The sequence below is a fragment of the Ochotona princeps genome, chromosome 1 (assembly GCF_030435755.1).
Source record: "Ochotona princeps isolate mOchPri1 chromosome 1, mOchPri1.hap1, whole genome shotgun sequence".
Taxonomy (NCBI): Eukaryota; Metazoa; Chordata; class Mammalia; order Lagomorpha; family Ochotonidae; genus Ochotona; species Ochotona princeps.
Genome location: NC_080832.1, coordinates 93603680 through 93616460, shown reverse-complemented (window position 1 = coordinate 93616460; position 12781 = coordinate 93603680). Strand labels below are relative to the sequence as shown.

Here is a 12781-nt window from a genome sequence, read left to right as displayed (position 1 = left end):
ATAATCATCTGCCTCATGAGTTTCTGTTGCTTCAGAAATGTGAATTCTAATATGCCCCAAAAAAGAAACTTTCAGAAATTCAATTCTTGAAGAACGTCCAAAAAAAAAAAAAAAAAAAAAAAAAAAAACCTTTCAAAGGGAAATTCAAAGCATCTTCTTTCTTAAAGGGAAAACTGGATTGAGGCCGCTATCACTAAATCCTGAAGAGCAAGCGCAGAGGTTGCTCTCAACATGCAATGCTAAAGAACACGAATTACACTGATTGCTACGAACCTTAGTAAAGGCAAATGCCAGTTCAGCAAGTTATTAATTTAGTTTCATTTTTCTGCGTTCAGGTGGCTATGAGCATGGGCGGCACAATCAGGTAGATCATCAGGCTTTGAGGTTCAACTCCAGCAATCACACAACCATAGGCAAGTGATGGCTAATGAGACAAGCAAAGCTGCCTCATAGGAAGGAAGCACTCAGAAAAGGTGGCTGTTGTCACTTCAGCCTAACTAGGTCATCTTCAGAACAGCATGTGGGGCGGGACAGAATCTCACTATTTTCAGAAGAGCCCAACAACATCCTGGTTCCCATCCACTATCATTTCAATAAACAATACAAACCATTCAATTACTGATTTTCCATTCTGTTTAGTACATAAATAATTTGATACATGTTTTGTTTTATATCACTCAACTTTCTCTTAAGCTCTCTTTTTTTTTATAGAAGACAGATTATAAAATCTGAGAGAAACAAGGCTCATCTTTTTGGCATTGTAAAAAGGGCAGACCAGGAGCACAGGGAAATTGAAGATGTTGTCTGTGTTAGAGTATAGATACTTACTAATGAAGGAGTGTATGCTCAGTAAATTAGGGGTCCATTTTGTCACAGCCATGATGCTATAGGTCCCAATAATTAGCACATGGTAGAGTGTGCTCACATTTACTCATTCATTCTCTCTGAATCAACTCTCTCTCTCTCTCTCTCTCTCTCTCTCTCTCTCTCTCTCTCTCAACTGGGATGGAGGGGGGCAAAGACATATGCCATGATTCCACATTAATATAACATCTAGAAAAGGCATATCAATATAGATACTAAAGAGGCTAATGTTGTGGCTTGGGAGATGAAGCTGCCTCCTGCAATGTGGTATCCCATTTGGATGAGATTTCAAGTCCCAGCTGTTCCACTTCCCATCCAGCTCCCTGCCAATGTGCCTAAGACAAGAGGCAGAAGATAACTCAGGTATTTGTGTGCAACCCACATGGGAGACCAAGAAGAAGCTCCTGTCTTCAGATCAGCTCAACTCCAAAGAAAAACCAGTAGATGAAGATACTTTTCTTGGTCTCTCCTCTCTGCAAATCTGCCTTCCAATAAAAATTAATAAATCTTTTTAAAAAAAGACATTACCATTGAGTTCCAGCTGTAATGAGCCATCTAGGACCCAGGCTAGAACAACTGCCCCTCTGAGCTCAGGTCAAATTGCCAATCTAAAGACATGTGAGCTAAATGGCTAATGTCTGCTTCTATTAAATTATAGGTGGTCTGATACAAAGCAGAGGCTAACCGACACAGTATAAAGTACAGTATTTACTGCTAGTCAACACAATAAACCAAATGGGTAGGTTTTATGAAGTCATTTGGTAAGGATGACTTCCACAAAACAACTGATATTTACCCTAGCATTTAAGACACGCACAATCCACGTCATGGTACCTGGGACTGATACCTAGCTCCAGCTCCAGACTCCAGTTTCGTGCTGATGCAGACCCTGGAGAGGCAGCAATGATGACACCTCCCTCAAGCAGTTGGGTTCCTGTCATCCAGGTGATGAATGAAGGCTGCGGGTTTCAGCCTGACCTAGCAACAGCTCTTGTGGGCATCTGAGGGACGAACCAATGGATGGTTTCACGTAAATAAATACACAGAATGACAAAGCTGTTAATACAGTTGACCTGTTCTGGAAACTTGGAGTCACTGGGGCCAAAGAAAATACCTGTGCATGTGAAGTGAGAATTGCAATGAAAATTTCTCTACAAATTTGTTCTAAGGGTCTGCAATAAATAGAAGTACATAAAGTAAAACCAGAAGGTACTTTTCCTTGCTTCCCTAAAAAGCAGAGCAGACTTACGCTGGTCCTGATGAAAGTGAAAAGGGACCTCACTAAGAGTTCCATGATGAGGCATAGAGCTGGAAGAGTATGTTACGAGATTATCTTGGAATTCCAGATGGTGAAGTCAGAGCAGCCCTGAGGCATGACAAATTGCACAAGGGGAGAAAGGAAGGAGGAAAGACGTACAGACAGGTGGTAGATACAAGATATTTACATTTTAAAAGTTAATTACATAAAGACTGGAAGCATTCCTTTTATCTAGACTTTCTTTTACTGATATGTTTCCAAACTGGCTAAATCATTTCCATGGCTTTTGTGTTCGGTTTGCATTTAGTTTTGTAAATTGATTTTACTGACATCTAGATATACAGACCTCTCTTATAATGAAACAATCACATAATTCAATCTAGTAGAAAGGGGATTTTTTTGTTAAAGATTTATTCATTTTATTACAGCCAGATATACACAGAGGAGGAGAGACAGAGAGGAAGATCTTCCATCCGATGATTCACTCCCCAAGTGAGCCGCAACGGGCCGATGCGCGCCGATCCGAAGCTGGGAACCTGGAACCTCTTCCGGGTCTCCCACGCGGGTGCAGGGTCCCAATGCATTGGGCCGTCCTCAACTGCTTTCCCAGGCCACAAGCAGGGAGCTGGATGGGAAGTGGAGCTGCCGGGATTAGAACAGCACCCATATGGGATCCTGGGGCTTTCAAGGCGAGGACTTCAGCCGCTAGGCCACGCCGCCGGGCCCGAAAAGGGGATTTTTAAAAAGTTTTTAAACAGTATCAAAAATGCTATAACACACTTAAAAATTGGCATAAATTTCTTCAAGAAAAAAAATCCCATAGACTGGTGTGTGTGCCCAACATTACTGAGTTGCCATCTAAAGGAGAAATTCAAGTGTGGTAGGCAAAACTCTGGGGTCTGAGATATTCTTTCCAGGTACCCACAGGGAAACAGCTACTTTTGAAAAAACTATTAAGCCATCTTAGTATGAATATCCTTAGACAGTTTTGATATATTTTCCAAGGCATTTTTTCATTTCACACAAGGTGTCAATTTTTGGTATAAATTGCACAATGTATTCTGTCAGTCTTGTCTTATCTGTGAGGTCTATAGTTATAACTTCATTGTCATGCCAGCGATTTCATCACTCTAGCTAGAAGTATGTAATGTTCATTGAACTTTACAAAGAGTCAGCGTCGGCTTTGTTTTCTCTAGTGTGTATCTTTTCTCCATTTCACCCATATCTGCTCTTGTCTTTATTATAGTCATGTGTCACTTAACAAGGATACATTCTGTATAATGCATTCCAAGGTTTCTCTGTTATGCAAACATCACATAGTATGCTTACACAAACTAAGATGGCCGTGGTATCACTAATCAATGGAACATATGGGACAGTCATCATACACGCAATCCTTCACTACCAGAAATACCATAATGCATAATTATATCCCCTCCCCAACCCAAAGCTTGTTAGGGTTTATTGACTTTCAACATTTCCTCTTAAAAAATAGATGCTGAAGACATATAGGGGGAACCAGGAGTGATCCTGACAACCTCTTAACAGGAGGTCATATGCACAGAGCAGTGGGGGGACCCCAGAATGGTGCAGGTGGACAGGAGGGGGCTTGTATCCCAACCCTAAAGACTGGGATCCTCACCAAGGACTATCAGTATGGGAACCAAGGACTACATCCCAACAGACAAAGAGAACACGGGGAATTGGAGTGCCTTCGGAGACCGAGAACACCGAGGTCACCCAGCCCCGTCTAGATCTACCACATGGGATGGGAGAAGCCCAAATCCTTCCACGCAGCACCCAAGGTCATCAGAACAACAGTCAGGAGTCCTGAGGGATCTGCAGAAACAGAACAGCAAACTTCCTTCCTCCTCTCCTAGGGAGGGGAGTTTCTTCTGGTCCTTACTTAGTTCCAACTTTGGATCCCCACCCTCGCTTGCAATGACCATTAGGATCGCTCTGGAGCACCCCCCCCAAAAAAAAACATAGAATAGAGAAATAAAAGCAAAGCTTAGAACCAAACAGGAAACAATCAGCGTGGATCCACATATACCTTATTAGGTAGGACACAAAGATTAGTTAACTCTCACTAGGGGATGGAGGATTTCTCTGCACACCCCTCCTAAAACTGTTCTGTACCTCAATTGTTGACAAAGGCCTTGTTAGATTTATAAGCCAGTATAGATTATCCTAAAATCTACCAAGTTCAGCAAAATTATGCGTCAACAGAATAAATGGCTAAATACTAAAATGAAAACAGACACGAGACAGCTGAATAGTACCCTACAGCCACTTTAGGATGTATAGCAGCCAGTCCTGTGTACAAACAAAAATTGAAGAGTCAATGAAGTAGTCACAGGATGTGGTAAAGAACTTGCACTGTTATAACGTATTGATTACCCAATACCATGTCAATTAATTCCATAATGTTGTAAACTGTTGTTGATGTTGTGCTGGGGCTTCTAATTGATTGGGACAATAATCTGCCAGCTCTGCCTTCAGACCAGACATGTTTCTCCCCAAGAAACTGTTAAATTTATCCGGACAATAAGATGATGGACTCTATGCTTGGTATATGTTTGCAACAAAAGAATCTTGACTTAATTTGAACTGTAATACTGCAACAAGGTGGAGGAATCCACCATGGGGGGAGGGTACGGGGAGGGTACGGGGGAATCCCAGAGCCTATGAACTGTGTCACATAATGCAACGTAATAAATAATAAATAATAATAGTGCTTGGCTCACTCTTCCTGGTCGCCAGCATCTCCTGGCTCATCTGGTCCTCACTCAGCCCCTCAGCCAAGTGGCAGCGACAGGATCTGCTCTTCCAGATTTGCTATGGTATGTATGGCTTTATGGACGTCGTCTGTATAGGCCTCATCATCCATGAGGGCTCCTCTGTTTACCGCATCTTCAAGCGCTGGCAGGCAGTGAACCAACAGTGGAAGGTCCTGAACTATGACAAGACCAAGGACACAGGAGGGGATGCACGGGGAGGCACGGCAGGGAAGTCGGGCCCCAGGACCTCACGGATGGGACCCCCTTTCGGGGCTACCAGCCGTCCCCCGGCCGCCCAGCGCATGCGGACGCTCTTGCCTCAGCGCTGTGGTTACACCATCCTGCACCTCCTTGGACAGCTGCAGCCACCAGATGCGCGTTCCAGCTCCCATTCTGGCCGAGAGGTTGTCATGAGGGTCACCACAGTCTGAAGCGAACTCCAGGAGCGGGAAGATTGAGTCAATACATCGGCCAGAGCTGACCTCTCCTGGTTGCTGGAGGTGCCAGCCGGACAAGGTGTTAGGGGTACACTGCCCCCCTGCCCCCACCACCGAGGATCCCTGCGGGCAGCCTCAAGCTGGAGACATTGGCCGCTGGCCAGAGACACCTGAATGCCATTCCAGCCCCCACCGACAGCTCCTCCCACCCATTTTGAAATGGCCAGCCGGCAGGCGGGGCAAGCAGCTTTGCTTCCCTGAAGAGAACCATCTTTACCTCAGCTCCTGGGGCTGCCAGCCCCCACTGCCCCACCACAGCTCCACGACAGAGACTTGGTAAAGGGGAACCAATGCCAAAAGAAAGGGGCCGTAGGCCTCCATCCCCACACATGGCCACAGGGCATCTGGCAATAAGACTAGTATACATTGACCTCTCGTTCCCTGCATGAGGGATAGAGCAATATGTTTTCCTTTAAGCACTGCTTTGATTATATCCTGCAATCTGAAGGACTGTCTTTTCATTATCATTCAAAACATTTTTTAATTTCTCCCGTATGGCTCTTGTTTATTGAATTACTTCCAAGCATGCTATTTAATTTATAAATATTGAGGGTTTTGTAGAGATCACATTGTAATTGATCCTTAATTTAATTTTGTTTTAATCATAGAATTACAAAATATAATCTCTAAGGTCTCAAAGATTTAGGCTTATTGTGATTTGGTCTTTATTTATTTGCTTATTTGCATCTTTGTTTGAAATGCAGAGGGACAAGAAAAAGAAATCTTCATTCACAACTTCACTTTCCAATGTCCACTACAGTTAGGGCCAAGCCAGACGGAAGCTAGGAGGCCAGAATTCAATCCAGGTCTCCCATATGGGTAGCCAGGATGCAGACACTTCAGTGATCATCTGCTGCCTCTCAGGATGTGCATTAGCAGGAAGCTGGATCAGAAGCAGAGCTGGGGCTTAAAACAGGCGATCCAGTACCGGATACGGGTAAACCAAGCAGTGTCCTAACTGCCGTGCCAAACACTTGCCCCCCTTCGGACTTGTTTTAGGGTCTACATGAACTAGTTCATGTGAACTAGTCATGTAAATGTAAAGTTATACAAACTATCAGGTAAAGATAGTATAGATGGTTGTTTACATCACTGATGTTCTATCACTTTCAGAGAGAGATGTTTATACTATGTGTGGATCTCCAACCATGACTATATTATCTCTTTCTCTCGTTTACTTTTGCAACTCTTACTCCATATACTTTGAGGCACTGTTTACCACAAAAACATTTACTATTATGTCCTTATGAACAAATGGTCCCTTCATCAACCTCTTTAGCTGTGTTAATACTATTTGTCTTAATACCTATTTTGTCTGATATTAATATAGCTAACCCAAATTACTTAGACTTATTCTGTCACATTTTTTGATAAATTCTTTTTTTCTATTTTTTTTTTTAAAGATTTACTTGCTTAAAAAGTGGAGTGACAAAGAAGAGGAGGGAGAAAAACTGCTTCTATTCAATGGCCTATTTCCCAAACAGCTGCAATGGCCAGAGTTGGGCCAGGTGAAACCCAGGAGCTTGGAACTCCATCTGTGTCTCCATGTGGGTGCAGAGAACCAAGCACCTGGGCCATCTTCTACTGCTTTCCTAGGCATATTAGCAGGCAGCTGGATCAGAAGTGAAACATCTAGGATGAAAACTGGTGCCCATATGGGATACTGCCATCACAAACACCAGTTCAACCTGCTGTCCCGCATTAATCTATTTTCAACCTGCATCTACACAAAGTGTGTCTTACTCAAACATACTTGCTTATTCATTGATAATCTTTGTCTCTTTATTGCATTATTTAGTTCATTGATTTTTAATGTTAATTATTATTATGGCTTGATTTAGGTCTACAATTTCATTGTTTATTTTCAGCCTGTCCCCTCACAATGCCTGCAACTATGCCAGCTACTCTGAAACCATGACAGAAAGGATCAATAATATCCCAAATGTAACAGCAATGACCTGGAGAATGGCTCAAGCAAAGTCTGCAGCCATGTCTAGGCTTCTTATGATGCAAGAGCAAAAATAAATATTTACTAATAGCTTTTATTAAGGTGGGTTTTTCCATCACTTAAATCTAAATATTTCCACGACTGACACAAACGTTAATCATTAAATTGTATTTCAGAACGATCTTTATTAAATTTATGTGGATGGGCTGGAGAAGAGGGAATGAAGAGCATGACAGATAAGGGAGCTGTCTCTTGTATCTTCTAAATTTCTACTTTCAGCAGCCGCAGAGGAATGGAAGATAAAGTAGATGTAAGACATAGATTTCAGGGTGATCATTATTCCATACGGAACTACACTGAAACAGTAAGTCTGATGAGATGCCACACATAACATTTGAATAGACAAAAACGAAACCCTTTACAACTAACTACTAAGATAGAAAATGGGTTAGTGGTTGCCCGGAGTTGAAGGGTGGAGAGTTATTGCTACAGGATATGGAATTTTCTTTGGGGGTGTGATGTGTTAAAATTAAACTGTGGTGTATTTGCACAACCTCATGCATATACAAAAAACCCCACAAAATTATACACTGTAAATAGATGAACTATATGGTATGTAAATTATATCTCAATAAGTATTTCTCTAAAGTAGGTTCAAGACAGGGAGTATCAACAAACAAGCAGAAAAAAAATTGAGTGCAGCAACAGATGGAGTCAAGGACAGGAAAAGAGGTGAAGTTAAGAGGGACATTATCCAAAAACTGGGAAGGAAATTTCAAGAAGGAATCAGCAGCCAATAGCATCAAATAGTAGATACATCCTTTAAGTCACAGACTGGAATATCTGTATTAGTAATTTGGCAATCACAGGTAAGCCAAGTATAGGTGCTTTTAGATGATATCAATAGAAGCCAAATTCTATTATTAAGTTGAGGACTCAATGACAGATGATGAATCGGAGCTAACAAAAGATCTTTTCCAAGAATCCTTTTGGCCAGAAGAAGGGCAGAGGATATGAAATCTCAGGCTTTTATTTGCGTAAGTAAGCATCCATGACGTTTGTATGTCATGGGCTAGAGCCAGCAAAAAGGAGAGAACTGACTATAGGAAGAGTGACCATACCTCAGAATGAGCATCCCTCAGAACACAGACAGGGAAAATTCACATTCTATGTGTATTTATATTTATATAAACAAATATATATATTTATTGGCATAGAGAAGCAATTAATTTTCCTTTAAACTGGGAAGGACAATTAACAGGCCAGTGAGTTCAAAGAGGCAAGAATTTTAGAAATTATCACATGATGTTAATGGTTTTCTATGTTAGAAAACAAATGTGAATGGCAGAGGGTAACTAGAGTTTAGGATCTGAGGATGAGGTAAACTCGCAAATTACTGTGAAATTTTTCAAGGAGGAAGCAGTGAAGATGATAGGTTCTTTCATATACTTTGTAAAACTGTAACATATTTCAAAACCAATACAAAGCAGTCATGGGGGGCCCGGCAAGGCAGCCTAGCAGCTAAAGTCCTCACTTCAAAAGCACAGGGATCCCATATGGGTGCCAGTTCAGGTCCCAGTAGCCCCACTTCCCATCCAGCTCCCTGCTTGTGGTCTGGGAAAGCAGTCAAGGACGGCCCAAAGCCTTGGGACCCTGAACCCGCATGGGAGACCCAGAAGAGGCTCTGGACTCCTGGCTCCTGGCTTTGGCGTAGCTCTGGCCAATGTGGCTGCTTGGGGAGTGAATCAATGGACAAAAGATCTTCTCTGTCTCTCCTCCTCTCTTTATATCTGACTTTCCAATAAAAATAAATAAATTTTAAAAAAAGTCTTGTGTTTGGTCAACTACTTTCAAATTTATATTTGGTTTTAGGATTTGCAATGACCAAGACCTCTTTGTCACAAACCCCTGGGCAGGTGGTATGTGCAGACAAGAACCCAGTGATAGTTAACCCAGGGACAGCTGAATAATAATTTAAGCCATTTTAAGGTGTATAGAACACGGTTGAATGTAAACCAAAATTGAAATGTCTATGAAGAAGTCACAGGTTGTGGTTGAGAACCTGCATTTTCCTATTAACATATTGGTTAATCAATACCATGTCAATTAATGCCACAATGTTGTAAATGGTTGTAAATATTATGTTGGGGCTTTTAATTGATTGGGATGATACTCTGCCGGCTCTACCTTCAGACCAGAGATGGTCTCACCAACAAACCATTGAACTTACCAGGGCAATAAGATGCTGGACTTTATGCTTGGTAAATACCTCCAATGAAAGAATGTCAACTGAATTTGAACTATGGAAATGCAACAAGGTGGAGCAATCCGCCGTGGGGGGAGGGTGTGTGGAGGGGCGGGGGGAATCCCAGTGCATAAAAAATGCATCACATAATGCAATGTAATTAATTTTAAAAAAATGAAATGCAATAAAAATATGTTTTAAAAAAAACACCCTTGAAAAGTTCAGCTGTAGGGATAATGAAAGGCTCCCTAAAAGTTATGATCTTGCCCTTGGGTACCCTCCTAAAGTATCCAAATAAACAAGTTACAACAAAGTTTTTGCCAACTGTCAAATAGTATTAAATTTTTTTATAGCTACACCTACTTTGATTTCCAGCTGTACATTCTTCACACAATCTCAAAAACTTCTTCTACTCTACCCATACTGGTGTACACTGAGCTCCAAACACAGGGGTGTGCTTTGCTAAGTCTTTGTTGATTCTCATCTGCCAGCCTGGGAGTTGGGGCGTGATGCTCTGCAGAAATCAAAAGCTTGTACTCCTGGAAGGGGCTTCAGAGGTCATCCTCATGCTGCCAAGTCCAAGTTTCATTGACTGTAGGAGTGACCTCCCCAAGGTGACAGTGTTAGACTTGAGCTCAAAACTAGAATTTTGAAGTCTCATTGCTTTCATTTTCACACTTCTTTCATTATTCCAATACTCAATGGTAGTTGTCTAGTTTTATCCTGCAATTCAGATCTCAAAAAGAATCATTCTTGTGTCTTGGGATTCAACAAAGTTTCAAATTTCTCTGGAAAATTTTTGTTTCAATTTTAATTTAGACTGTGGTTCATTTGTTTGGTTGCATGGAGTAAAAATATGAGGGCTTTTTCTTCCTTTTTTATTTTAGCAAGTTTGTTTTATCACCAAGGAAGGGGCTAATTACATGGTAGGGCGCACTCAGGTATAATATGCTCAGTCACTAGGGTAAATGTGCCTTTTTTACTTATGTATTTGGCTGCATGCTTGCACTCCCCAGCGCCTAGTGTTCTCATCACATTGGTGACTCATAGTTGGAAACAGTTCAACAGTTTGGATACTGTAACAGAGGAGATCAGTAACTCTTAAATTTCAGCACTGACATTGGAAGTGACCTAGAAGTGACCACCAAGGGCAGGGGCTCGATCTCAAAACCTTTGTTAGCTCTGGTGCCTAACACTGTATTTTGCAAAAACAAAAAAAAAAGGTTCACATTTAGTTCTTAAAAAATGGTAATACTAAATGAGCGCTGTATGTACAGTTACAGTTATAACTTAAAATGGGCTTAATTATTACAAAGTAGTCTAGACCTAGAATTTGGCTGTAGCAAAGAATTTATTTATAATGACAGCCTAATTATAAATGAAAATCAATAATAAAAAATAACTCTCAATTTTTAATAAAAGATACAAATTGAATGAGAAGCTGTGCAGTATGTTTACTGAATGGACCATCCTCCCATGCTTTGTACACAAACACTCTAGGAAAACAGGCCTAAGAGGGCTTGGGTGAACTACCATTTCATCCAAGGTAACTGTTTAGCTGCTAGTAAAAACTAAAGAATTTACCAATTCTGTTTTACAAGAATCATCCACTGAAAACTCACTCAATTTCTTCCATTGAGAATCTTGGGAATATTGCTCTGCGGGATGTGACAGACACAGTTAAACAGCAAAGGACAGATAAAATGTAGCCAGGGAATTCTTCAGTCCTTATCTTGCAATGTGACTCTTGGAGATCTGCTCAGCTTGAGTTAACTCTTTGGGTTCCTTTGTCTGGAACAGAAAGTGAAGACACTCCAATCTTGGTAGACAGAAAGCACGCCCTTCCCTCTCACTGTGCGGAACAAGGCTTTCCTTATTCTAGGGAGCTCATGAGCGGGGATCATTTACCGCTATTCACCCGCAAAGGGCATGGTCATTGCCTTCATTCTACTGAAGGCTCTTGCAAGCTAGTAGTACCCCAACGAGCCATATCACTTTCTGAAATGTCCTTACACTCAGGACTTTCTTGCCTGGCTCTCACCACAGGACTCTTGGGTAAGAGTTTTTCATTGTTTCAGGTCCAAGCACACAACATAAATTCCCAAGAAAAATGTCCCTCTTAGATGTCAGAATCCTCAGCACCAAAATGAATACTTGGTCTCTAGACTGTGTCCTCTATCAACAAGAAACTGCTTTTCTTCATTAATTATTCAGAGCAAAAATAGAAACAAATCTGAAAAAAGCTGGACATTCTTGCTGCATGCACACACAAAACACATGTATTTGTCCATCCAACTGGGATTTTTTTCACCTGTCAGGTTCTAAAATGGAGTTACACTGTTTGAGCCCTGCTGAAGGAATTAATTTTAAAAAAGATTTATTTCATTTTATTGGAAAGGCATAGAAGATTTGAAGAGAGAAAGAGAGACAGAAAGATCCTCCATCCACTGGTTCACTCGCCAAATGACCGAAACCAAACCAATTCGAAGCCAGGAGCCAGGAGCTTCCCCTGGGTCTCTCATGCAGCTACGGGGTCCCAGGCCATCCTCCACTGCTTTCCCAGGCCACAAGCAGGGAGCTGGATAGGAAGTAGAGCAGCTGGGACATGAACTGGCACCCATATAGGATCCTGGTGCAAGCAAGATAAATATTCAGCCATTGAGTCATCACACAGGGCCTGAGGGAATTAATTCCACATTCTCAAATTCTATCATTAAAATGCTGAGGACTACTAAAAAGCCAGAAGAGATAAATCTGCAAATAAGTAAAAATAAAAAAGGCTGGCAGTGATAGGGTTCTAAAACATAATCATCAAGGTTTATGTCCAGCTTCATGACGAAGATAGGGAATTGAAGACATGTTTATTTCACACCTAATGAAGAGAAGAATGGCGGCACTCCTCAGAAGAGCTGGCTTCACTCCTTACGGCAAAAGTCCTCCACCGCCCCCCTCCCAATCTGCGTCCTAATGCCAATGTTGTTCTCCTTGGAGAAGGCCTTCTCGCCCTACCTGGGAAGGATTTCTGTCCAACTGGTCTCCTTCCTAGCCGTACGGGTAGCAGAAGCAAGATCTGCTGCCAAGGAAAAGCAGCAAAGTGCTCACCGAACTTCTTCATCTAGCCAAGGACTTTGGCAAAGCTCATTCCCATTTCAACATGAGTCAGCAACATCCTAAGCTCATTTTCCTCAC

General features: G+C 41.7%; 1 protein-coding gene across 5 annotated transcripts in view; it reads right to left on the bottom strand.

The window, feature by feature from the left end:
* Positions 1–12781, bottom strand: part of DST (dystonin) — a 434986-nt gene that overhangs the window by 418947 nt on the left and 3258 nt on the right. The window lies entirely within an intron of this gene.